Consider the following 15,291-nt stretch of genomic DNA (forward strand, 5'->3'; position numbering starts at 1 on the left):
TAGTACACTGGCATGCTTTCAGCCACTGCTGTTTCAGCAAAAGGCAGTCACATCCTGGCAGATACCCACGTGTTTGCAAAGGCCAGATGCCATGAGGTGACATCAGCCCCAGGGTCTCTCTGGACCTGGTTGACTGAAGACAGGGGAGAATCTGCCCCTGGCTTCCAGAAATGTTAGCTGAAAACTTATGGGCATGTGGAACAGAAAACAACAAGCATCTGTCACCTCAAAGGCAGGGAGCTGGCAGAAGTGTCACAGAGATTTCATCTGCTGTGTACAGCCAGGTGTTGCATTAGCACAAATTGCTGTGGTTTAAAATTATTTGGTATAAAAAACATGCCTTTGGGTGCTCCTGCAGCATCCTGGGATTTAAAATATGTACTATTTTATGCCTGTTTTTCAGTGGATTTCTCCCACAGCAGTATTTTTAGCTCTTTACTCTCTCCCACCAAATTGTATATCAAGAGGAACTGACATCTCTCTGCCCAAACACATAAATCAGGGGGTGTCTGGCCTTGTACCCCCAGAGTGGCTGCCAGGTAACACCTGGGACATCCCAGTGCAGTAGGCACAGCTATGGACAAGCCAGCCTGCTGGGTCTTGTTAACAGGTTCTCCTGTTCTTAGAGGGAGGGGGGAAACTCAACTCAAAAATTAAGAAAATAAGGCTACCTTTTAGTCCTTTGGTTTCTAGATGATTTTTGTTGTACAGGAACACAAAAACAAAGGGAAGAGTCAGCCCGAGGGTGAGCACTATGGACCAAATTCACCCTGACACAGAGAGGGAGCAGCTTCCTTCAGGAGCTGTATCCACCTACTCATTTTCTGGAGGCTTCCCATCCTGCACTGTCTGTTCACAGGTTTTGCAGTGTGCTGTTTTTCTGCTCTTTTGGCATCACTTTTGGGATTGGGAAATCTTCTGACTTTTGGTACAAAAAAACCCAAAATGAGCAAATATATTCCTGCAAGTCTCAAGAAGGGGTGGAGGTGGAATCACTTTGCTTTCCCCGTCGCCATGTGGCCCCTGGCCAGTGCCACTGAGGCTCAGCAGCCCCAGTGCCAAGGCTGGTGGGGCCATGGGCACAGGGAATGCCATGGGCACGGGGAATGCCATGGGCACAGGGAATGCCAAAGGCACAGGGAATGCCATGGGCATGGGGAATGCCACGGGCACGGGGAATGCCATGGGCATGGGGAATGCCATGGGCATGGGCAGTGCCATGGAGAAGCAGCCACAGCAGTGCAGGAGTGTGACTGTGGTGCCAAGCCTGTGGCAGGGACTCTGCTGGCTGCTTCTGATTCACAGCTGCTGCCAGGGCATGCTGTGGCTCAGGGACAGCCCAGAATGGGCTGTGCAGGCAAGGCTGTCTGCAGCAGCAGCAGCAGGAGTGTCCCTGTGGGGACATGGCTTCCCACGGCTTGTCACGCTGCTTTCAATTAGAACACTGTCAGGGAAAGAGTCAGAGATACCAAATCACAGCAAAAAACCTGCAAGCATATGTAGGTGCTGAAATAGGGCATAGCATGGAAAATGAAAATCCCTGGAGATGGCTTAGCAGTCTCAAAGGGAACAAATATTTTCCTTATAAAATACTGCATAGGAATGCCTTGTGCTACTCGTAATGAAAAATTTATGGTAAACATTTGACCCCTTTTCTCTCCATGATTTCTCAACAACTAGGCTCAATTCTTTATGATTTCCCTTCTTCCATAAATACTTTATATGAACACATTTCAGCCTAGGCATGCTCTTGAATGCTGTGTGGCTTTAGTCTGGCATGTTTGCTTACCGTGATTTGATCCATGTTCCCTCATTGCTCATCTAAACAACAGAAGTTATTTTTCTTCCATGTTAGACCAGTGAGCCTGCACAGATGGGGAAATCATTTGTTATTACTTTGCTGAGAGCATACAAGTGACCACGTAGGAGATCCACGTTTCAGATAAGAAGGAATGCATTTACTTCCCCAACATGTTTTTATGCTGTTACAGACCCAAGAAAACCAAAGTGCTCCCTGTATTAAATTAATTCTCACAGAATCCTAGTGTTCCACTAGCCATATGTTACAAGTAAAAAACAGGAGAAAGAACTGAAGACTCATTTTGCTACGATGTCTTCTTCAGCAGTGACGCTGCTCTTCATTTTTCCAAAATGTCATCTTCTGATAATTAGTGAAAGAACACAACCATAAAGCAGGAAATCTTATTTTTCTGTTTCTCTTGTCAAATCTCTGTAGTGAGATTTTGAGGCAGATGAAGAAATGAACTCTTCACTTTTTGAATGGATCCACTGCTTACCCCACCCGATTTTCTGAAGCAAAGAATTGTGTCGGTCTGTGTGTCTGTCCATCTCTCTGTCTTTTTGTGCTGGCTGGTACATGCTCTTTATTTTCCCTTTCTTCAGAAGTGATTTCTTTGCTCATATTTCACTTATTGAATGTGTTCTATTGATCAATTTTCATTGCATTGCACTTCTGCCTCACTGGTTATGAGGAGCGAGCCATGAACTGCAGATCATATCTCATCCTGGCCAGGGGAGAGAATCAAAGAGATGCTTAAGTCTGGATCCTACACAGTGTGATAATATTGAACAATAATTTTTTCCTTTTTTTTAATCTCTCTCTCTTTTCTGACCCCTGTGAATATGACTTTTTAATCAGAGCTTCAAATGAAAGAGGAGGGGGAAAATAAAACTATATACAGTACCATATTGTGGCTCAAATTAACAACATTGTGATCCAAGTAATTCTCCCTTGGATTCAAAACTGCAGTAGAACAAACCACATTCTTAATCTTTTATTAGAATTTTTTTAATCAGAGGCCTTTGAAGCTAGCTTGATAATATAAAATCAGAAATGTGACACGTAGCAGAGGTAGATCCTGAACATTTTGTAGCAAACTGCCCAGAATCTTCAGTTGATTCTTGTTATTTTTGAAGAAAAATATGTGTGGAGAAAGCACTTGTGTTTTATAATGTTACCAGAGACTTATCTGAAAATCAGAAATTGCATCAAAACAATAATGCAATCCATTGTGTACTTCAAAGTGATCAGAAAACAGCTGTGAATATGTTTATTGTCAGTGCTCAATTTTGGAGTCCTTTGGCATACAGAAGTTCTGATCTAAGCATAATAGCCCTGTTATTCATGAACCCCAAGTCTCTGAAAAATCACTGTACTGATGTGATATCAGTAAGATTTAAGATGTTCTTACTCACATTTGGGAACTGAACATAGAGGATTCAAAGTTTAAAAGTCCTGAGTACTAAAATACCCCACCTTTTTTCTCTTGCTAAAAATTAATGTAAGATCACAAGAACAGATACACTGGATTAGATTCAAGGTCTAGCTAGTTCAGGATCCTGTCTCTGGCAGCAACAAATATTACCTACTTTGGCTAGAACATAAAAATAGGCAGTAATATAGAAACATTCTCTTAATATAGTTACCAGCCTTTTTTGACTGCAGCTGCAGAGATGGCATCTTGGTGTTCCACTGTCCCTGTGGATTTTTCTTTCATTAATGCATTCAATCACTTTTAACCCTTTTAGATCCAAAACATACCGTGGCATTGAGCTCCACAGCCTAGATACCTGTTGTGCAAAGAACACATCTGTTCTTGCATCTCTTCCCAGTCTGCCACCTAAATCTGTGTGTTTTACCCCAGATTCCTTTATTCTGGGAAAAGCCAAACAATTTCTCCCAAATTATTTTTTCAGGGAAACCAAACAATTACTCACAATTCTTTTCAGGTCTTCTCAGGACTTAATAGAAGTCCTTATCATATTCCCTCACTTGCTTTTTCTCCTGGCTGTAGAGAGTCCATTTGTCACTCCTCAAACAGAAGCGGTGCCACATTTTTGGTCTGGCTGGTTTCTTCTTTGTGTAGCTTTTCTTCTGCCATCGTGTATTTATAACAGAGAGTGGGAGAGAGAAACTAGATCCAGATGCACTATGAATTTATATATGCTATGGCATAACGATAAGTAGCATAAAAATGTTGTGCACCATGCACAATAAAACCAAAGCATGCTTTGGGCTGGAAGGGACCTTAAAGGCCATCTAGTTCCAACCACCCCTGCCATGGGCAGGACACTTTCCCCTAGACTAGGCATTGCACCTGTTTCAGAAAATACAAGTCTTATGGAAATGATGGAAATACTGTACATTCCAGTCTGACATGTCAGTTTAGGCCATGGTGTGGCCCAGCTAGGGTTTCAGGCTCAATTTTTGCCACGGGTAACATTTTCAAGCTTCTACTTGAATTATTTCTGGTTCTATCTTGGTGGGGATTTTTTTCAATTCAAATGTAAGAACTAGGAAAAATACAGATTTTTGTTTTATTTTGAACAACTTTTCAGCATATCTGTCCAGCTGAAGTTTTTCCATGCCAAAAACTGAAATTTACCATGGAATAGCTCCAGTTACTGAAAAGATCTTGGAGTGTTTTGGTAGAACTGATTGTGCGACTGATTTGAGTCAGCCTGGAGACCCATCACTGCACAGAAATGTTTGTTCTGCGCATGGAATGGCAAGGTCAGGCAAGACAGAGAGGAGCTCATTGAAGCTACACTGAAGAAAGTCATGCAGAAATACTTGATTGGGTGAAATGCCTTCAAATGTTACCTAGAGCTTCTTTGTAACTCATCACTGGGGAGAGACACTCCGTGAGTTGTGTTTCACACATCTAGGAGTAGCAATCTGTCCTCAGGTTACTGTGCCAGAGATGCTACCCATGGAGAGCAGGCTACAAAGCCCTGAAATTGCACACAGTGTTCCCTTCTTGGTCCTCATCACCTCATGTTGGCTCAGGTGCCAATTTCCCTGCAGCTGGTTTTCAGTTCTCCTGAGCTTTTTTGTGGGATGGGCAGAGAAGAGGGAGACCCAGAGCTCGGCATTGCAGAGTTTGATAGGATGCAAGCTCAGATTGCTCCCCTTGGTCCCTGCTGGGTCACAGGGGGCTGGCAAGGCTTGTGGCAAGTGACAGTCCTTGGGACATGGGGCCATCTGAGCTGGGACCCCACCCCACCATGGAAGGCCAGCCCACCTTTGTTTTCAGGGCCTTGCTGCCGCACCAGCGACAGCTCCTTATCCCTGCCTGGAGCAGCAGGGATGGACACACGTGCCAAGGACAGATAGCCTGCTCCAGCCCCAGCCCCAGCCCAGCAGCTCGGGCCGTGGCAAAGCTTATCTCCTTCCAAAGCTACTCTGCGACTGGCCAAACTGAGGGAAACTTACTTGTGTGGACAGCTAACTTTTAAAACATAACAGTATCAGATAGGGAAGAGAACTTCTGAGGGTTTTAGTTGCAATTCTTTTTATATTTACTTCCCTCAAAGCACATGGAGCAGTGAAAAGCAATAACTATTGGTATTGTGTATCTTTCCATGGAATCTCATTAGTATCAGGGCATCTGTAATGCAATGGATTTTGAGTACTATTTGTTTACTAAACCATTAAAAGCAACCACTTTTCGGACAAATTGTAACAAAAATATCTGTGTAGTTCTCTTCTCTCTTCCTCCCACCACTGCTACTCCTGGCTTTGCTCCCAGACAACTACCCTCTTCAGTACAGAAAAGTCCTTTATTACAAATCAAAATCAACACATCCCAATAATTTTAAAATGTTTGCTATGATCTTTTTTATTTATTTATTCCCACCTTATTTGAGTCTACAATGTATATTTTGTGTCTATTACAGTGCTTGCAATTTGCTTGCTTTCAAATTTCAAGCTTAACAAATAATACCCTGCAGTGTTATATTTCTTTGTCTTCAAATAAATCATTAAAACCAGAATGATGGTTTTAAGTGATAAGACTGATCTGACTTTCCTTATCATCATCATCATCATCATCATCATGAAAAATTGGAGGCTGTTTGAGAATAAATAACAATATATTATTCATGCCAAATACTAACAAATTCTGGGGTTATTTAGGTGTCTCTTTTGATTCTAGAGCTTTGGACAACTTATTATTTTTAAAGTAAGCTTAAGCAAGACTTTGAGAATTCAGTTCTGGGAACTGAGATCTTGTTGGAGCTCTGCAGATATGGAGCATGGTGAACTCCTTGGCTCACTTGAAAAGCTCTGCTCACCTTTTGCTTTTGATGGAAATTGGAAACCCCAAGTCCAAGTCCAGTCATTAATGGATGTGTTGACATGAAGATTTTGCTTCACACCAGGACTGTTTTTTAAAGGTACTCACCTGGCTTTCTTCACAGGGCTGCTTTCCCCACTGTGCAGCAGAAGCCACAAAATGGATTTGTTTTGTAAAATAAGTAAATCAGATTATATCATCCATTTACAAATATGAATGCATTTAACAAACTTCAGGTACTAAAGCCTTCAATCCAGAGCACCAGCCCAGATCTCGTCCAGGATATCCCATCCCTAGCACATGTGTGGCCCTTGGGTTCACTGGCCCTTCCCTCTGCAGAGCCACTGCCTGCTCCTGTAAGCAGAGCCAGAGCCATGCCAAGGATAACACCCTTTGCTAAGCAGATGCCAAAATGTTCAGCTCATTGCAAAATACAGTCCCTGACAATTTAAATGTGTTGTTGCTGGAGTGCTGTGCTACCCACAGCGCCTACTGACATGCATGGGGTGCAGGAGGGAAAGGAGGCAATGGTGTAGAGCAAGGACACAGGATGTTTTCTTATCATGACTGAGAGGAGAAGCTGCTCTTTTAGCATCAGCAAGACACTGCAAGTCCAGAACTGCAGGAGTCTGCCCTTTGTAGCTCTCCAGACCTGTGCTTTTCTGCATTTATGACAGCATTTCAAAAGAGCTCCATTAAATCCCATATAAACTGAGCTGCTTTCATCTTGTATTAATCCATCTTTCTTTAGAGATCTCTGTTACCTGTGTAAGTATTGTCACTGACAGCATCAAAATCACTTTAGCTACACTGGTATCTATGTTGTCAGCATTATACACAAGTTTCCATTCTTCAGAAACAGCATACCTGGATTTTCAATGAACCTCTGAAACTGTAACTCTGATCAGCAGTCATGGTACAAACCTCCAGTTCACTTCTTGTGCTATTAGGATGACACAGATATTTATATTTCTATGTAAGAGACAACCAGGGAGCCTTTTAAGTTCAACAATGATGGTATTTGCTCATATTGTCCATTATTTCCTTTTAGGAGTGTTTCTGTTATATGACATTAAATTTTACTGTCTGAGGGAGAGAAAGTGACTTGTGGAGGTAGGCATTGCTTATGCAAATTGTTCAGTCCTGTGGGAAAAGGTTTAGTCACTTGTCATTAGTTTCCTTATTAGCCGCTGTAATATATTAACAGTTATTAGTTTGGATAGATCTTTTCAAAAGTAATATTTAATAGAATCTCATATTTTATACAGCCAAATAATTTGTGAACCACTCCTAGAAAATCTACGGCCTGACAGGGAAAACATGTGTTCATTTTTGTTCCCTTACTGTTAGTCACTGCTCTGAGACAGCCAAATGTGTGCACACGGATAGAGCACAGAATTAATTTCATCGAGAACAAAGGAACACATGGTGGCAGCGTGGACAATGTCAGGGGCTTTCAATGCTCTGCTGACTGGGATATTCAGTTCCCTGAACTCTTCCACCATTGCTGGTTTTATTCCTGCAGATTCAATAAGAACCAATCCAGCTTTGTACACACAGTTCATTTACTTCTTGCATGGCTTGTTTCTATGGTAATACTAAAACAGGAGATATCTGATTACTCATGCTTCCTTATTTAGGGAAAAACTCAGTGTCAGATGTCATAAACTAAATTGTTTTAACCCATGCCACTAAGGAAATGCATAGTTTTGCATCTGGTTATGGCAGTGTATTTTGTTGCTGTGATTACCCAAAGTGACCTCAGGTTTACGGGAAGAAAAAAAGTGGTTTTTTTCAGATGAGATGGTTCCTCATTCTACCCCTCAGATCATTGCTTCCACTCCTGACAGTCACGGAAGGAACAACATGGCTCCCTGCAGCATCTGTTACAGTGCTCAGTGTTTTCAAAGAGGAATTTCCCTCCAAGTTCCAAAAGAAAACCTCTGTAAAGGGAAAGTGTGGCTCAACACTGAGTTTCAACTCAGCTGCCTAATTATTCCCTCAGGGAGCAGAATTTCTTCCAGTTGTAATCACGGTAATTCTGGCCCTTCACAACTGAAGGTTTCCTGAATTCTGCACAGTTTGGGGCCACCTGTAGGGGGTGAGGAGACCTTGTACCATGGCACATTGCCATCAGCAACCGTTTCCACAGAACCAGAGAGTCACAGAATGATTTGTCAGGCTTTTGCTGCTTTCCCTGAGGCTGCTCAGGAACAGCTCTTCCCACGGTGTTGCAGGGGTGCAGGGATCACACGTGGTGCGGTGCTATCTGCCTCCTCTGCTGAGTGCCACAGACAGTGTGGCTCTCATCCATCTGCTTCTGCCCCACACACACCACTATGATCCCATCTTCCAAGAAAAGAAGATCTTCAGCCTCACTGCTTTTCACATTCTCAAGGTTTTTCCCCCTGATTATTATCTGGTAGGTCCCAGCAGCTGGGAACTGTCCCCATGCACAGTGGGGCTCCTTTTACCCTATAACCACCTTCTGAACACCAACCTCCTGCCAGTCCACTACAACTGCTGGCTAATTTTTTTCTCCTGTTGATGACAAGTATTAGATTAATCTCTCATGTGGCTTTCTTCTTTCCTATCTTATGTAATGACAATCCAATCCAGAAATCCTCTTGGCATCAGGGAAGCAGCCCCCCAGCCTTGCAAAAATCTTTCATACTCAACAGACCTGGAGAGATTTAGCATCACGACTTCAGCAACTTGATTAGCAAGGCTCTAACTAATAAAAAACTTCTTCCATCTAAAGAAAGACAATCTCAATTAAGGTCGAAGGTGAATCAGAAGAGACTGGCTAAGGATTTGTGCACTCCTTGGGAAATTAGGGGTTTGGCGTTCATTCAAGAAAGCATCCTAGTCAGAAAAATGGATGTGGGCCTGATATGTGATGCATACTTAGCAGCTTTCCTGAAAAGGACCTTCACAGATACCATGGCATAAACACTTGCAAAGAACTTGAGTGTAGCCTTTACTTATTTTTTTCAAATGTTGTCAATTTCCTTTAAATGAATACATTTATCACCACTATCTGACTATTTCAGAGTTTGAAAACCTCCCTCCCTGGAGAAAACCATTTTAAAAGGCTGCACTTGGGTCTGACCTCATAAAGGGGTCCTAACCCCTTAAATTAAATGCACTCTTAAAACTCATTCATTCATTCTAGTGAGAGGGGATATCAGGGCCACAGAGAGGTTAGAGAAGAGGGATTGCTCTCCAGGGATTCTGGCAGAGTGGGCAAATATGTAGATGCAGCTAAGAACCTCATTTTTAAATCTGGAACTGGGCTGAGACAATTACCACTTAATACTGCCCTTCCCTGATGCAAGCAAGATGAGTGAGGACAGGACTGTAGCAAAAAGTCTTGCTTTGGCCCTACTGGAAATAATGGATTTGGATGGCAGCAGAAGCAAATTATGATATCCTGTATGAGCTGGGAGTTGCTCTATTTGAGCCTGCCTTTGAGAACAGAGCACAGAAGGTGATGACCTTCAGTGAGACTTTTCAGGCTTAACCCCCAACAATTTCTATAAGATATTAGGAGTGACAGCTGATATATCACTCCTGTTCCACACACACCACGTAAAATAGGCTGTGTGTATCCAACCAAACTATTTAATAGCCCACTAATGCTTTTGGGGATTGTTTTTTGAAGGCTTTGGCAGAGAAAAAGCCTTCTGTAAAAATACCATGAAACGTATCTGTCAGATTACCTTGTCAACAGAACACAAGTCTCATTCCTTCCCCTTCCCTCTCTGTGCTCTGCTCACTGTGGCTACTGGAAAGGAGGCAGCAGAGGCACAGAGTACAACTGAGACCCCTTCAGTGGGACACACAGGTGTGTGTGCAGGGCTGCAGGCTTGCAGCATGATGGTGCACACCAGGGGACAATGACAATTTATCTCATTCTTCGGTTTCAGATGAACCTTCGTGGGTGCTGGGCAGGGTCACCCCCTGTGGGCTGCTCAGTGCTTCCTGCCATCCTGGGGGCACCTGGGTTGGAAGGCCAAAAGTAAATAAACATCCCAGTGAAGAGAGTAAGGAAATGAGCAAAAGTAAAGAGACTATGGTTTCCTGAGGATTTCCTCTGATGTTTCTGGATACCAAACAGTAAGGTCTGGCCAAATGCAACATTTTGTGGGAAATGTGGTTTGGGAGGACAGTTGGCTGGGGGAGAAGAGGGAAGGGAAAAAAGTCTGAAAAGGTTTTATTTTTTTTAGAGTGGAAATCTTGCATGAGGGGAAAAACCCAATTCCTTCAACAGGTCCTACAAAACAACAATATAAGCTAATTGTGACTTTTAGGAAGTGCTATTATTTATCCTGAGACAAATTTGTTTTCTATATATTCTGTAAACAAAAGCTGCTGCTATGTATAAGATATGTTAATTTCAAATCTATCTCTTTTTTTTTTGAAATGGGAAATATCTGACATATTTTGGGACACTGTAAGTTTTAAAAAAGGCACTATCCAGGAATAACAAAATAGTAAATGAAGAAGCAGAGAAGCACCTGCAAGTGACAATGCTAAGTTTTATATTCAGATAGATGCATTTACATGGATATTTAAGTGTATGTCCTTGCTAGAAGGCTCAATCACACACTTGGCTTGTACTGTGGTTTTGTGTAATGGGTGAGATCCAACTGGTGGCAGAAGAGCATCTAAATCAGTTCTGATGTCCCTTTTATTCCTCCTTTAACAGCACTCACTGATGAAGATGATGCAGAGAATTAATTACAGCTATGAAGAATGAAAGTGAAAGGGCCACATTCCCTCCTCAGTCATGACCCTGCACTGGGCTGACATCAAGGAGGTTGCAGGGTCAAAGGAATTCAGGAAAAAGCCTTTGGTAATAAATTCTGCTGAGATGATGTCCTGTACCCTAACTGCAACTCTTCAATCAGCGACTGGAAATCACGTGCAAAGAGCTCTTAAAGAACTGAAAGTCCTTGTTTCTTGCTGGAAGCAGAGTGCAGTTGAAGATGGATGCACTTCCCTGAAGCTCTGACCAGGTCACAGCTGTATCTGTAGGTGCTTCTCTTGCTGTGTTTGAAGGAAAGCTGGGACCCAAGTGTGTTGCTTTGACCTTTCCTTTGTCAACTTGGAATCACCTTCTGTTTTTTCGCTTGCTGCAAAGCAGGCTTTGTTAAGAGATAGCCAACAAACATCCAGTTTTAGAGATGAGACAAATGTTCATTTTAAAAACTGTTTTGGTAGGTATAGACATTTTGTCAGCCCAGCACCAGCTGTACTTCCAGCACATTGGTGGAACATGGCACAAAACCAAACTGGCCACAAACGTATTGTTAGCTTGTCCAGGATGCCTGTGATGCTGGGGAATGTGCATGATCCTGACATCTCTCTGCCAAGGGAAACAAAACTGCCTGCAGAGGGACTACAGCAGCAAGTGACTGTTTTTGCAGCAGTGGTTCTTGTGCTCATGCTGGTGTTGGTATAAAACAGAAACATGGGAAGTGTCTGAGGGAAGGAAACACATGTCAGGATGTCTCACAGACAGCAGCCTCCATGTTCTGGGACTGATAAACCCACAGACCTTACACGGACCTTAGAATGAGCCTTTCTATTTTTAAAACTTCTTGTTTCTGGGCTGTTTAAATACCTTAGGGCTGTGAGAGATATCCATCAGACCAGGCTGTTTAGGCTTAGGAAATCCCAGGTGTGCAGGGTGAGCCACGCTGCCCATACAGTCCAGTGATGATGGGCATGGAAACACCTGGCCACAGCTGAGACCAAATACACCCTGTCGCAGACATCTTTTCATTAAAGATCTTTCCTTAAGATTTTTCCTCCTGAGAAACTGAGAGACTTCAGAAACAAAATGTAAACAATGGTAATCTGCTGCTGTGGAATGCAACAGGTGGATCCATGATTGGTCTCATGTGCTTGTTTGTAATTAATGGCCAATCACAGTCCAGCTGGCTCGGACAGAGAGTCTGAGGCCTTTGTTATCATTTTTTCTTTTCTCTTCTTAGCTTAGCTAGCCTTCTGAGATGAAACCTTTCCTTCTATTCTTTAGTATAGTTTTAATGTAATATATATAATAAAATAATAAATCAAGCCTTCTGAAACCTAGAGTCAGATCTACATCTCTTCTCTCATCCTCAGACCCCTGTGAACACCATCACAACACCCCTCAGCTCTGCTGCTGGGCGCCTCAAGCAGGAGGGAGGGACCAGTGAAATCTCCATGCCACAGGTCCCCTGAGTCAGCTGATCTCCTCGTGGGCATTTAGAGTGGATGTGCTCATAGCTGAGGTGGTTTTTAGCTTGGCTCTGTCTCTCAGCTCTGCATTTCCCTTCTGCACAATGAGGATTACAACTCCTGAAATACTGAGGCACATGCTGATTGCAAAATCATCCACCAGGGCCTCAAACACTGCTGTGTGGAGTCCCAGAGAAGACCATACAAAAATAGCATATCTTTTGATCTTCAAACTCAGTTAAATGCAGTCTGCAGATGCACTAAAATCCTCTAATTGTTCTGCAGGCACAGAAAGAGGTTTTTATCACTATGACACAAAGCAACAGGATTAGGACAAAATCCAGGTGGTTTTACATGATACAAAAAAAAAGCCAGAAAATTCCTTTGGTTTTGAATGGTAGGTTTTTAAGGGGCTAACCACTCTGCACTACCTGAGAACACTTATATTTGGGATTCCCCTCTGCTTCTCAAGGGCCAACTATGACTTCATGAGTGTACTTGGCCTCCAGGCCCAGCTTCATAGTTTCAGCATCATCTCATCAGCAGCATGGCCCTGTCACTGCTCTTCTGCCCTGAAAGATTTAGCTGCCGTGAGCCCTGCTCTGCACCCTTCAGAGCCGAGGGTCTAAATCCATTCAGTGGCGGTGAACACATCTGCACCTCAAGTTCAGCCCTAAACCCTCCTAAAGAAGGGGGTGGTCTCTTTTCCCAGCAATGGGAAGGGTTGGAGGTTCCATGGGTATCCCTCATGGCATTTCCAGGCTGCTCTTTCTGTCAGAGCTGCTGTACCAGTTCTGTAAGGGGTCTATGCATCCCTGGGGACATGGGTCCTTTAAACCCTGCAGCAGGAGAAGTCCCATAAACATTGGAGAAGTAGGTGAATCCCAGCCCTGTTCCTTCACCCAGAGCTGTTCAGAAAGGAATGGCACAGTTTCCACTGACGTGGATAATCATAGAACAGCTTGGGTTGGGAGGGACTTTCCCCCTCATTTTAAATTTTGTCTTCATGTAAATGATGTGCCCTGACGTAACTGCTGGGGGAAATACCAGGTGTCGCTGCAAGGGCAGGAAGACTCTGCACTATTTCTCTTTTTTTTCCAAGCCTTAATTGATAGCTATCCTTATAAAAATAGGAAAAACCATCCTACACAGAGATCACCTCCCCCAGCATTGATGGCTACACGACACAGAGCTTAACAGCACAAGCCACTAGACTCCATGTGGGCAGGGCATGACTAACAGTCCATCTGCGGAGCAAAGAGCTAAAGATAGGCCTGGCAGCTCCCCTGGCTAGCTCCGTTTCCGAGAGCAGGTGGGACGGGTTTGCCGCAGGCAGTGATTTAGGAGAGCCTGTGGAAACCAGCATCTCCTTCTGCAGAGCCGGCCCTTGTGCCCTGCCCCTCCGGCGGGTCCGGCCGGCCGTAGAGCCGAGCCGAGGGCATTCAGCCGGCCGGGAGGCGATGCTGGAGCTGCTTCCCAGCCCCGGCGCCGTCCAACCGGAGCTCCGGGAGCCGCGGCCCTGGGGGAAACCGCGGGGGCTGCGCGGTGCCGGGCTGCGATCCCGGGGAACCGGGAAGGGAAGGGAAGGGAAGGGAAGGGAAGGGAAGGGAAGGGAAGGGAAGGGAAGGGAAGGGAAGGGAAGGGAATAAAGGAATGGAAAATGGAGAAAGGAATAAAGGAAAGGAAAAAGGGAAAGAATAAAGGAAAGGAAAAAGGAAAAGAAAAAGGAGAAAGGAAAAAGGAATAAAAGAAAAAGGAATAAGGAATAAAGGAAAGTAATAAAGGAAAGGAAAAAGAAAAAAGGAAAGGAATAAAGGAAAGGAAAAAGAAATAAAGGAAAAAGGAATAAAAGAAAAAGGAATAAGGAATAAAGGAAAGTAATAAAGGAAAGGAAAAAGAAAAAAGGAAAGGAATAAAGGAAAGGAAAAAGAAATAAAGGAAAAAGGAATAAAAGAAAAAGGAATAAGGAATAAAGGAAAGTAATAAAGGAAAGGAAAAAGAAAAAAGGAAAGGAATAAAGGAAAGGAAAAAGAAATAAAGGAAAAAGGAATAAAAGAAAAAGGAATAAGGAAAAAGGAAAGGAATAAAGGAAATGAGAAAGGAAAAAGGAAAGAAATAAAGGAAAGGAGAAAGGAAAAGGAATAAAGGAAAAAGGAAAGGAATAAAGGAAAGGGGAAAAGGAAAGGAAAAAGGAAAAAGTTTTAATCTAGAACTATTAAAAAAATAAAAGCAGCAACAAAGTAACAGCAATAACAGTAGGTGCATCCAGGCGCGGGGCGGGATGCTGTCGGGGCACTGCAGGGAAGGGCGCTCAGGGCGCTCCGTGTCCCGGGGCTGGCTGCCGTGCCCGGAGCGGCTCCCGCGGCGCCTCCCGCGGGGCGGGGCTGAGCGGGCGGGCGGACAAAGCCGGGCTGTCAGCGGGGCGGGCGGGAGAAAGGAAAAGAGGCGGCTGCTGCCGGCGGGGCACGGAACAGGTGAGGCGGGAGCCGGGGCTGTGCCACGCTGGCACCGGGAGCGGCACGGGGAGCGGCACCGGGAGCGGCACCGGGAGCCCTGGGCAGGGAACGGGACGGGATGGGAGCGATCCCTTCGCCCGCGGGCTCGGGGCGAAGGGCGGTGGTGGCCGGCGCTCTGATTCACCCACTGCCTGTGCGGCCGAAAGTACTTCGGGAAGGCAGAGGAGAGCTTACAACTCCCTGCTCTTATAAAAAAAAGGAAGTGAAATTTCAGTGCTGTGACGGTGCTAAAACAACCTCCTGACTCGAACCGAGTCCGCTATCCTGTGGCACTGAAGCCGGAGAAATCCCGGGAGTATTATGCTGGGTTGCATCACTTAGAGACTAATTAGTATTTAGCGGGCTGCAGGAGCGAGGAGCGTGTTTGTGTGTTTGTTTGGTTGCTGTGAATAGTTGGGAAGCAGGAGAGTTGTTGGCTGGCTCTGTGGCGTGCTGCGTTCATGAAT

General features: G+C 44.2%; 1 protein-coding gene across 1 annotated transcript in view; it reads left to right on the top strand.

The window, feature by feature from the left end:
* Positions 1-14,721: 14,721 nt before the first annotated feature.
* MAPRE2 (microtubule associated protein RP/EB family member 2) overlaps positions 14,722-15,291 on the top strand; it is a 98,307-nt gene continuing 97,737 nt past the window's right edge. The window contains exon 1 of the mRNA XM_074550637.1: positions 14,722-14,803. The gene's annotated coding sequence lies outside the window, so the exon portion shown is untranslated. The remainder of the gene's footprint in view (positions 14,804-15,291) is intronic.

This window comes from Zonotrichia albicollis, chromosome 1 (genome assembly GCF_047830755.1).
Source record: "Zonotrichia albicollis isolate bZonAlb1 chromosome 1, bZonAlb1.hap1, whole genome shotgun sequence".
NCBI lineage: Eukaryota > Metazoa > Chordata > Aves > Passeriformes > Passerellidae > Zonotrichia > Zonotrichia albicollis.